Source organism: Diachasma alloeum, unplaced genomic scaffold (genome assembly GCF_001412515.2).
Source record: "Diachasma alloeum isolate Michigan unplaced genomic scaffold, Dall2.0 Dall_scaffold_00360, whole genome shotgun sequence".
In the NCBI taxonomy this organism is placed as follows: Eukaryota; Metazoa; Arthropoda; class Insecta; order Hymenoptera; family Braconidae; genus Diachasma; species Diachasma alloeum.
This window is the reverse complement of record NW_021680499.1, coordinates 380,457-393,231: the sequence shown is the minus strand read 5'-3', so window position 1 is coordinate 393,231 and position 12,775 is coordinate 380,457. Positions and strand designations below refer to the sequence as shown.

The following is a 12,775-nucleotide window of genomic DNA, read 5'->3' as shown; positions in this document are numbered from 1 at the left end:
CAATGAGGGGGGGGGGGGGAGTTAACTTGTGTATGTATGTAGCTTGAAATCCAGTGCAATCTCGTGCGCTTTTATCTCCCGTCTTTCTTACTCCCTTTCTCCGTTGGCATAGGGCGAGTCCGTGAATGCTCTATTCTTGGGGAAGAGGTTTTTTAGGCGGGGAGGGGTTGGGGGATTTGCTGAAATTTTGTGAGATTTGGATAATTTTGTATAATTTCGCTTCAACTGTTTGCTTCGTGCGGAGATCGCTTGAACTTTTGGAAATCTTATTTTTTGGTGAGAAATTGAGTTCGGGGGACTTGAAATAGTTTTAAGAAAATTATTTTTAAGATGAAAAATTGATCGTCTGGGGATTATTTATGGGAGAGATCCCATCCTCATCTCATAATTACAATTTTTGCAGTTATGTCGGGAATTTACTTTCTTAAAAAGGAGTTGTAGTTTTTTTCAGACAAATGAAGTTTAGATCTTCAAATTTTAATTACTAATGCGGCCCGAGGGGAAGCAGATGTGCAATTATGAATTTCGAAAGAGATTCAGCCGGAGAACAATTTCTATTGGAGAAACTGGAATGACCCTTTTAGGCATTTTGTGGAATTCATGGATTAAAATTACGTTTTGCAAAAAAAAAACTCTTTTCCATTATTTTTTTCTCGAAAACCGGAATGGGAATCGTTTAAACTTTTGAAAATCTCATTTTTTAGTGAGAATTTGATTGTTTGTAGATTATTTATGAAAGAGGGTCGTCACCATCAAAGAAAAGTTATTTTAGTTTTGTTCTTCATATTTTTTAAATGTTTTCTAGTAATTCAAAATGACAAATCAAGTCTAGATCATCAACTTTCAATTACTAATGCGACTTGTGAACGCGGATGTGAAATTAAGAATTTTGAAAAGGATTTCAACGAAAAAAAAATGGCCAGAGGACAATTTCTATTGAAAATGACCCTTAAATCATAGTAAATTATAGTATGCAGCTTATTAGTTTTTCAAGATTTTTCACCCGGACTTAAGTTCAACTTTCAATTACTAATGTTATTTGAGGGTACGCGCACGTGGAATTATGAATTTGGAAAAGTATTTCAACGGAAAAGAATGGCCAGCGGGCAATTTCTATTGAAAATGACAATATTGTGAAACTACAATATTGAAAAATGTCAATATCGTAGTTATTGTAATGCAATACAATACGATACGATATTTTTGTACAACAAATGGAAGAGGGGGCGGATAAGTCGAGTTAACTTGTGTACATACGTATCATGAAATCCTGTGCAATCTCGTGCGCTTTTATTCCCATCTTTCTCACTCCCTTTCTCTATTAGTGTAGGTATACACCGAGGGGTCCACGTGTGCGCTATTCTTCCCCGAGGCGATGCAGAGTTTACAGGAAAAAGAGTGAAGAGAGGAAGGGAGATACAGAATCAAATGGAACGGAGGTGGGGGAGAAGCGTGAGGTGAAACTTATTCTTCCGCGTGAAAATCCAATGTACGAAATGATACTCCGTGGGCATTGCATCATGATTCCAAAGGGTGGAATGTCGAGTTCGTTTTTTTTTATGTTCTCATTTCGCGATGGAAATTATTAAAATACGTGACTTTCCAATTTTGCGTTTTCTGTCTCACGGGGTTTTGTTGGTTGCTGAAGAGGGGAGAGTCGGTGGAGCCCTGGGGCGTTGGTTGTCGCACGACTCTTCCCCCTTTCTTGCCCGGTGGATTGTTGGGAACTTGAATTTCGTGGAAAAACGCATTGCGCAGTCGGGCAACCGGTTAATAAGGAGGAGGTGAGTCAGGGGGGGAATAGACATTCGCGTTCACACGGAGAGAAAAGTTGGGGAAAAATCCTACTATCTGCATAATGAGAATGAAGAAATTAGATGGTCACTCACCTGAAACAGAAAGGAAAAGAGCAATTACTTTAAATTATCAATTTTAATCATTTCTTTGTTTTTTTTTATTTTCCCAGAACAATTACAGGACCTTATTCTCGCCAAAAATGACATAAAATACTAATTTTATCGTGCGCTGAAATAAATTCGGGTGTGACTCATTTTTTATTTTAGATGGGCCACTGGAAGATGCACTATTGATAATTTTTTCGCTGAAATTTCGGCTACACTTTTTGGAAATTTTTATAACATTATAGCTAGAATGGAATTTTAAGGAATTTCGTCTCTGGAAGGTTCAAATTCCAGTGAAATTCCATGAGAATGAAAAGAAATGAGGAGAATTAAGATGAAAATTCTTGAGTTTTTAATTAATTGAACATTTTGGGCAGTTCAGCTCTGAGTATTCATACTTTGATTGGAAATTAACGAAAGTTTCGAGCGAAGATAACTTTTCTATTTTCATGTTTTTTTCTGCGCTAAATGAAAATTGAATTGAACGTCACTCTCAGGATCCCAGACACATGGCTAAAAATTTTTCACTAAAATTTTCGGTAAAACTTGAAAATTTCTAACAAGCAAGAATTCCACTGAAATTTTAAGGAATTTCGGCATTGAAAATTCATAATTACATGGAGAAATGCGTGGGGGCTCTAAATTTCGATTTCATTATTCCGGGAAAATTAATGTAAATTCAGAGAAGACTCTCTTTCAATTCCAGATCCCTCTGAATTTTCAGAGAAACTTGAAATTTGCTTGACTTCTTTCCCCGAAATAAAATATAAGATTTTGTACCGGAAAATCCAGCCAAATTTTTTTAACAGTGCAGTCACCCTCCAGAGTAACGAGATTATCATAATTTAGACCTAATCAGACTCGCCCGGGAATGCCTCGATTGGACAAATACAATTGAAAAAATGAATGCTTCTCTCAAGTAAATAAATCCTTGGCCAAACTAATGTTTTTCTCAGTGTCCGCATTTCCTCACCCAACTCTACAGAACCAAATAAAATTTTCCTGATTAACATCGCAAGATTAGCGCGATGCATCGTATCCCTCCACCCTCACAGCCTTCCAATTTTCCATCCTCAGTCTCACGGGCTTTCGCAGTTTGTCAGAAGGCAGAAAGACTCGGAAAGCCCTGGGGCCCTTGTCGCACAGCCGCGCCCCTTCCCAGCCATTGGCTTATTGTGAACTCAAATTTCACGGAAAAACGCACTGTGCAGTCGGGCAACCGGCAAATAAGGTGCATATCTCACAGGGGGAATTTTCGATGCCCGCACACCGCTGGGTTATCCCCTGGAATGATCTAAGAAGGAAATACCGATAAATAAAGGACGATGTGAAGTGGTCCCATGTGTACACCAACTCGCCCTATGGTGTTCACCGCTGCTACTTCCTTTTCCACCCAGTTAAATTTATTTTACGGTCAGAATAAACTCCCGGTTAAATCTATCTCAAGTACCTCTCATTGCCACCTTCTATACACTCACACCCCTCTTTCTCTCAGTGTTTTCCATCGCTACGACAGTACACCCGCCCACATCCGGTATCACGAGGTACTCAACGAGGATAAAATTAAAAATATATATCTGTATACATCCAACGTAGTATCGCAGTATTGGCGGAGGGGGGGGGGAGAAAAAAAAAGTAGAGACACGTACGTTTACTCGCACAAGTAAAACGAGTTAGCGACTGAGAGGGGGACAAAGTGCTTTTCGATTCTATTTTTCTTAACACCTTTTTACTCTCCACTCGCGTTTTTCACCGTCTCACCCTCACTCCCCCCTGTCTCATGAAATTCCCCTTTACGCTGAGATACAACTACAAAGTTAAATTGTCAGCAATTTCAATTGTACATTCGATGGTCCTCAGTCCGGGTAATAAAACGTAAATTGCTAACGTCCCGGCATATAAATGAGCATCCAAACAAAGAGAATGATGATAAAAAAGTACGTAACGAGGTTAATTCAACAATTTTGAGGAGTTGAATTGACATTTATAGCGCAATGAAACGATAATGAATTGAAAATTAAAAAGTTGGGCAACAAAAAGCTACTGGAAATGAGAATTTTTCGCAGCGATGCGAGAGGGAGAGAGAGAGAGAGGGCAATGAGGAGGGCGAGTACACGCAATATTCGCTGTCTCACTTCGGCATTCATCGTCTCAAACCAGTTCCACCTCTTCTGGGAGTCGCGCGGGTGCCCCCTACCCCTCGGGAGACGTACGACAAGAAATTCTTTCCTTACGCGCGCGTTGCGATGATGTATTCGGTGCCACTCGTGTCTCATGGAATCCCAACCAACGTCTCTGATCACGCACCGATAAAACTCTGTCTCGTTCGGTGGAGAATAAAAATTATAGCGCTGTTGTTGGATCGTAGTGTCAACTGCAGTCACAAACCCACCACCTGACTAAGCAGAAGGCTCTCACCCCGTGTGTTTGTGGAAAACAGTTACGAATGACGGTACAACTGCAGCCTCTTGGGTACATTCAACGGGGGATCACCGGTCAATTCGTTTTACCCGCTTGGTCTCCGGGTTCTTTCCGTTTGCAGTTTATTTTTCTCGGCTGCAGCAACGAAATCATGGAGGGTCGGAGGGTTATCAAGACGGTGTCTCTAAATTAGTCGTCGAGTGCGGGGAATTAATGGCACATTTGTCAACATTTCAGGGGTAATCCTTCTAAAGAGCCCGACGATAAGACGATATTTTTCTTCGGGGGAGGCTGGGAGAGAAGGAAACTTTTTCGAGAATGAAATTCCCTTCAATATTTTGTTATTTTGATTGTAAAAACTGATCCAGTTATCCAGAACATCTACACTGTTAAAAATTTTCCACTGAAATTTAAGGTTACGGCCGCGGAAATTTCAGGCAAGTAACCTGAGCACTGCAATTTCAAGGAATTTTGTAATTAAAAATTAAAAATCCGTGGGGACTGCAAATTTCAATTCAATTATTCCGGGAAATGTCATGAAAAATCAGGAAAATTCAGAGAAATCTCTCCTTGAATTCCAAATTCCTCTGCCTTGTTAGGGAATTCCGTCAAAAATTCTTAGAATTGCAAAAATTTTCAAAGAATTCCCAGAAAACTGAAGGGAATTTGGCAGTGAATATTCATTTTCCCTTGAAAATTCATGTAAATTGTGGAATTTCCATCTCCCTGCCGTTAAAAAATTGTGACAGCACTTTTCAGAGAAACTTGAAATTTCATTGACGTTTTCCCCTCAAATCGAATTCAAGCTCTCTTTCCAGCAAATCCATCTTAATTCGTTCAATTTGTTACTAACAGAACGAATCGAACATATAATGATTTGAATGAATAAAAAATGGATGCAATTACCTACACATACTTTTCTCGGAACAAGTAAATAATGTTTCAACAAGAAAAAATTTTTCCCCCAGCGCAAATCAATTACTCCCGAATTTACCAGACTGAAAAAGAAATTGTGGAAAGAATTCATAAACTCTCCCCGGCCCGATATTTCAAGAATTATGCTACGGCATTTGAAAACGTTTCTTTGAAGAAACTTTCAGGCACGGGAAGAGCAGAAAAAAAAATTGGCGAAAAAAAATCCTCGACAGGCAATTGAATTAAACTCAAATCAATTGGCCTTAAAAATACTCGAGATATCCTTGGGAGTGCAAGCCGAGGAAAATCGAACAACGAGGACACACCATTTGCAGACGTTAACAATAAAAAGAGACGTAAGAGTGAAGGAAGAAGTAAGGAGGTAACGGTACAATCAATGTTATCCGAGCGATTGCACCAACGTTCATCCCTTATATATCCCGTCTTACGTCATAAGTATTTATACGCCTCTTTTTTCATTATATGAAAACCAGGAAATGACGACAATTGTAAAACCACGAATTGCTTACGGCTGGGGTCAAGTCCCTCGGGGCTGTAATTGGTTGAATTGTTGCTGCGAGTCATTTGCCATGCACTTGTGGCATAAACCCGGGGAAAAGTATAAAACGATAATAGGAAAAAAAAAATTAATGGAGAATGGTTCATTGACGTGGACTATATTTCCTCGAGGTAGAAAAAACCTTCGCCATCGTTAAAGTAAATAATAAAACATGACGAAGTAGATAAAGGCGCAAAATCACTAACCACTGTTTCACGTACAACCGGAAAATTCTATAACATGGACAACAGCTACTGGCATATTAACGATACATCAAACTCGTTTACTGGATAACGATAACAGTGAAAATTCAACGAATGCCCGGACTTTTGAGCAGCAGAGAGATGAAAATTCTCCAACTTATTTGAAGTTTTTATGGAAACAATAATAGTCGGAACTAAATTCTGGGGAAGTTTCAGTTGATTGAATATTCAAGAATATATTTACCTCAATTTACAATTACCATTGATTTTCACCGAAACAATAATGTTGAATATCTCGAAGAAGCATACTGGAAATTAAGATACATGTACAGGGATGGCCATCAATCTTCCCATCTCATCACCAATATTATACTAATCGAAATTTACACGGAGAAAACGATTTGGTGAATTTCAACAACTAGTTGAAGCCACCACCAAAAATTAAAACTAAATAATTAAATTAAATTGTTCACCGAATAATTTTTTTCGTGAAAAAATAGTAAAATAATTGATAATCTAAATTTCCAATTGATGATGAATTAAATATTTAAAAATATGGAGCTGTCAATTTTCTATTCAGTACACAACACTAAATTTCTCATAAGGGATCTCCAATTATCCAAATAATCGTCAATCTTCGTAACTCAATTCCTGGTTAATGAATAATTCAAAATTTGACTACTTAAATTGATGATTACTTCAATACTTAAAATGTAAAAGTGCCATTATCTAATCAACTACTCAATAACTTAACAGTAATTATAATTTATGGATATGGCTATCCCTGTAAATACATTTAGTAATAACTCAGAAAATTAACTGCAGGAAACTATTTTTATGACAAAAAATGTGTGCAATCTTGAGAAGTATTTAAGTATTGAATTCTACACAATGCGCATTGGACGAAATTTTGTTTTGTCAATTCCCTTCGGGCTGAGAACTGACTCAACCCTAACGGTTCGAATGATTCCCACTAGAAAACCTTTCGTCATGGCTAAACTAAATAACGAAACATGACGAAATCAATAAATGCGCGAAATCACTAACCACTGTTTCACATACAACCAGCAAATTCCATAACACGAACAATAGCCACCGACATATTAACGATACATCAGGCTCGTTTAGTGAATAGCGATAACAATCTACATAATATTAAACCTTCCATTCACTTGTTAGCCCGAATGAATCTACGACTCACCTATTTTTACCCCCTACGTCCCCCGCCGCCGAGAGAAACAATTGAGAATGTACACTATATATTTTCCCTGACAATGATCGAGTGATACAGAACGATTGGCAAAATGATAAAACAGAGATATACATTGCCAATGGGGCATTGCTACCAGCGACAGTGGCGCCACTGGGATAACCGTTACTCTGGATTACAAGTTTCCGGAACTTGATTTCCCGGGAGCTGGTCAAGGGCAAACGACCAGGTTGAAAGGGGGGGGGGGGAAGAGGGGGAGACACATGGGTCCTGGGTATTATGCGAGTCAAGAGTTCCTGATTGTTCGAGATAAGTATAAACAACGGGCTGTCTGTATTTATCTTAAAATACGCTAGCCATGTGCCCCTCAGCAGGTGTAAGACTCGAAGCATTCGGGGACTGACAGCTTTGATATTGTTCACCATTAAGTAATCAATAGGTTTATCAGGAGATTGTTTGACTAGGAAGTGATTTTTGACGGCTTGTGGACGCCCGCTTATTTATCATTCAATTTAATTGATGAGGGGGATCTTGTTGGGGTATTGTGAGGAGACTTTCGGGAGTCATTGTGAGGCGAGACTGGAGGAGAGGTGCGCCCTGAGAGTCTTGGACGGTATATGATGGTTTTAGAGGCTGGGGAGTATGAGATCTTTGGATTTGACTTATAAAATCGTGACAGTTGGGGATTAGATTGAGACGATGTTAAGAATTTTCGTCTGATATTTCCAGTAAGAGTCTTGGAAACTTCTAACAAATAACTACAATTGCAGGTTAATTATTCCGGGAAAGTTAATGAAAAGGCACGAAAATTTGGAGAAATGTCGCTTTAAATTCCAAATTCTGTGAATTTTCAAGGAATTCACTGAAAATTCAGGGGGATTTAGCAGTGAATATTCATTTTCACTTGAAAATTTTTGTAAATTGAGAAATTTCCGTCTTCTTCCCATTAAAATATTAGAATTTCCAAAGAAACTTGAAATTCCAGTTACTTTTGCCACTAAATGGAATTCAAGCTCGTTTTTCGGAAAATCCAGCCAAATTTGTTTAACAGTGTAGAAAGATTCATTAATTGTTTACAGCGAAACTAAAGTTTTGCTTTCCGGGTACATATCATACTGGACACTGACCAGAAAGACCCTGATCATCTGTGATTTTTATAATCGCCTATAAACCATCAAATGCCAATTTTCAATTTTTTATCCAAATTTCTGATGTCCAATCGCGGAAATTTTTGTCAACTGTCATGCCTCTCAAAATTCCAGGGAATCTCATCATTGAAAAATCAGTGATTTCATTGATTTTCTGATAATCCAATCAGAAAATAAATGAAAACTATAAATTTCAGTCGATTATTCCCTGAAAATTCCGGTCATTTTGGCTTTGAATATTCATGTTTAATTGAAAATTCAAGCAGTTTGTGGAATTGCCTTCTTACCTCGGCTAAAAACTCAAAAATTTCCGCGAAAATCACTGAAATTTTTATAACCAATCGAATACTTGTTTTTTCAGCTCAATTATTCCGTGGAAATTCGCAAAAATCTGAAAAGTCCATGGAATAATTGAAATTTCACATCATTTTCTTCTGAATATTCATGTTCCATCAAAAATTCAATCAACTTATAAAATTGATGTCCCTAATATTTGAAATTTCCCAACCATTTTTCCCCTAAATCGGATTCAATGTCACTCTCACGAGAATTACTACTATATTTCCCCTGAAATTCCCAAAAATGTATCAGTGTATCTCTGAATATTGAAGACCTGATCTTCCGATACCCAGAAAATCCAAAAAACCTCCATCATTTTTACAGCCCGGCTACTGGTTGCCCCACACGTCACAAAGAAGACGTGCACCCGAGAATTTCCGTCGTTACATGACGGTAGTGAAAGGTTGCAAAGCCCGAGGTGTTTACTTTGACTTCTAAAACCATGCCACCTGAAAATCTAGACATACAACGGTTGCGGAGATATGTACTCTACTCTGCATACTGATTGGATTCAAATGAGGATCAGAAAGTTTACCAGCCTTCGTTAATTCAACTGCCATTTACATTTTTAAGCAAACACAGGGTGTATGAGACCAACGTTACTGCACTTATACCTGCCTGCTCCGTCAATTATCCCTGATAAAACATGAATCCAAATGATTCTTTAAACTCGAATATTCCAAGTTCGAATCTCTCACTCTGATCACCTTCGGAATTTGTAGAGATGGAATAAACAGTTCGTTAAAAACTCAGCTCGCTCCCCCATTGTCCAGTGAGATTTTCCCGGACGATCTGAGTAAAAGGGAGAGGACGTCGTTGAACGTTGGGGGCCAGCGTTGAATTTTCAGTATCATCATTCACAATCGCAAAAGTATACGTCCATAACTGGCGTCCCCACCAGACTCAAAACGCGAAATCAGATAACAAGAGGGAGAGAGAGATGAAGGGGACAAAGGGGATGAGGGCGGAGGGAAGAGGAGAATACAGAGTTTAAACGAGTTGCACTGAAGAAGGACGGAATGTGCATTTTCAGAAGAAAGTCGGGAGGACGATATCCACTGCAGTAGATGCTGGTAAAAGCCCAAACGGAGGCAAGGCAAAAGTGATCGTAAAGGGTATATCGTTAGGCGGTGAGGACACGGCGATTGAGGTGGATATGCAGAGAGGAAGTCACAGGGAGGGAGAGGGCAGGGGATGCGCGACCGAATGTCGAAAAGGGAGGATGTTCGAGGGGGGAGGGGGGGAGAGAGAAAGCGGGAGGAAGAGGGGATGAACGAGGAAGCCAAGTAAGCGAAATAAGCGCAACACGCGGGCAGTAAAAGTTGGGCGATCCATTACCCGTTTCTACTTCTCTTCCTCCCATCTCCCGGCAGCCCTCCCTCTACCCCTCTGTTTTTCATCGTATAGGTAAAAGAAACCGAATGGATCCCCCCCCCCTCCGCCAGCCCTCGACGTCTCCAATGCCTCCAGAATCTCCTCCAGAGTTGTCCCTCCTCCCTCCCTCTTACCTATACCCCTGCGTCCCTCTGCGTCAAGGCTAAATCCAAAGGAGTCGGCATCCTTTGTAGCAATGTCCGCGCTTCTGCATACATTCTCGCCCGATAAATATACCCTTTGGCAGTATAATCCAGGCTCCACGCTTGCGCAGCACACGGGATTCCACCAGCACCGGTAGCCTTCTGAGAACCTGCCTCGAGCGCCCCTGAACAGAGACCAAACCGATCCAACTTATATTACCTTACAGACGTACCTCCTTTTTTTTTCCCTCTTTCTTCTCCAGCTTCAACTGCAAACTGAACCCAATGGTTCCTTCTCAACATTTTATCCGATGTGTCTCTCCATCTCCAATACCCCAGTGGTGTTTTTCCCATTCCCCTTTTTTTTAAAGTCCATCTTACTTCATGTAATCGGTGGTACTGGTCTGTACTTCAGCGTTGTCGTCCCTCTCCTCCAACACTGTTATTCGCCTGCAGTTACTCGGGTAACTCTCCAACCCCTTCAGTACCTCTGGAGGAGTTGAGGGGAGATGGCACATGGCTGTGTATATATGCACACACAATTTCGCATCTCCCGCAGAAATGTTACACGCGAACGCGTGCTGAATGGACGCTCCAAGGCATCACACATACACATAAACATACACACACACACGCACACACAGACATTGAAATATTAGCGCCCGAGTGTACTCGGGTTAAATTTTCGCTGGCGCACGGGGGCCATGTCTCTGGCAACACACTGGAACGCACATTATTGTTGCTACTGCCATCCAATATACGACAGTGGCACTACTGTCATTCCACGCATTACGCCCGAATAATCTGTCTCGTTGTCGTTTGTCTCTATATGTGAGAGCTACGGATGTTCATTTTGATTCTGATCCTGGAGAATAGGCATGTGAACGCCACCCCTTGTGCTTACACTCGACCAACAGTATTCCTCAATTTTGTCTGTATGGCTAGACGTGCATTAAACTGTCCGGTGAATGACCGTTTTAGCGCTACGTTGCATCGCCGCACCCTTCCGGTCTTCAGTTGGAGGACAATTCGGGGCTTTTCAATTTTCGATTGCCTATGACAGGGGGGGAGTAAGTGTGGGTATTCCCGTAATGAGGGAGTGAGCAACGCATCGTAGAATAAATTGTTACTGATGCACGTGTGGTTATGAATATATTCACTTTAATTTGGAGCGAGTCGTTTTCAATGTTTTTTTTCAACCCGTCGCAAATGGATTTTCAAATTCGCCCTATTGTCAACTCCAGCCAAAAACCATTTGTGTTTTATTCCGGTGGGGGTTTTGTACAGAACGGAAGGAAGGGGAGGTGAGAGGGGTTTATTAATGGGGTGCTTGAATACAAAGTGATTTTGGAGGAAGCATACGTAATAGTCCAACTTGAAATTCCAACTCGTTTCCCGATCTGAGCGGCATTTTATTGACGTTATATATCTCTTCACGACTGTACCATTGCGCACACCCACCCACTCACACGAATGTTGAGTTCTCTCTCTCTCTCTCTCTCTCTCTCTCTCTCTCTCTCTCTCACTCTCTCTCCCTCAATTCCGGATGTATTCCTGGCACAGTAACCATGCACCCATTAGATATCCCGTAATTGGAACACATTTTTCGCCGCAGAGCGTAGATTCCCAATGGTACTCGGGGAATATATACGCCAGGTGTTTCGAGCGAACCAAACCCCATATATCGATGCGAATCGAACCCTTCCAATCTGCTCTGGGGGTACTACGTTAACGAAAAAAAAGGGGAGAGAAAAAATGGACCAATTATTTAATTCGAGAGATAATTTATTGGGGCAGAGGCGACAGGCGTTATTTGTTTGAATTCAGAACAAGTGCATTAATTAGAGGTCAATGGAGCAGGCGGGAGCCAGTGGAAAGGGAAAATCCGAGTCAGACTAGAATTATTGAATACCGAGATCAGTGGAAATAATGGGTTTATGGGAATGAAGGAAACAGTTGTTTATACGTGAATGAAGAATTATTTGAGGTGAATGAAAGAGCAAATGAAAAGCAAGTTTATGTTTGAATAGAAGCGTTATTAGACTGTTGGAAAAATAATTGGGATTCAGCGGACCGATTCGAAAAATTTTAGAATTTAAAAATTCACTGAAAATTCAATGGAACTCCAACTGACTAGAATGTTTAATTTAAGAATTTAATTTATGAATATTTAGAACTAAATTTCACTGGATCTTTCCAGGGGGAAAGTCGACTTTCGCCAAAATCGAATTGTTTAGCCGGGTGAACGTTGATTCCAACTATTTAAGCGATGGGCTATTCAGAACTCTCAAAAGTATGTGGAAAAGCTGAAAAATAGAAAAGTTTTTTTTTTTTAGATTTTCAAAGGATCAGATTTTCCGTTTTTCCAGGCGAAAAGTCGACTTTCGTCAAAATCGAATTTTTTAGTCGGGTGAACGTTGATTCCAACTATTTAAGCGATGGGCTATTCAGAACTCTCAAAAGTATGTGGGAAAAGTCTAAACTGAAAAAGTTTTTTTTTTCAGATTTTCAAAGGGTCAGATTTTCCGTTTTTCCAAGGGGAAAGTCGACTTTCGCCAAAAT

At 40.1% G+C, this 12,775-nt stretch overlaps 1 protein-coding gene across 1 annotated transcript in view; it reads right to left on the bottom strand.

Moving 5' to 3' along the window:
- The window catches only part of LOC107041294 (lysine-specific histone demethylase 1A), a 271,727-nt gene that overhangs the window by 163,495 nt on the left and 95,457 nt on the right, over positions 1 to 12,775 (bottom strand). The gene's annotated exons all lie outside the window — the stretch shown is intronic.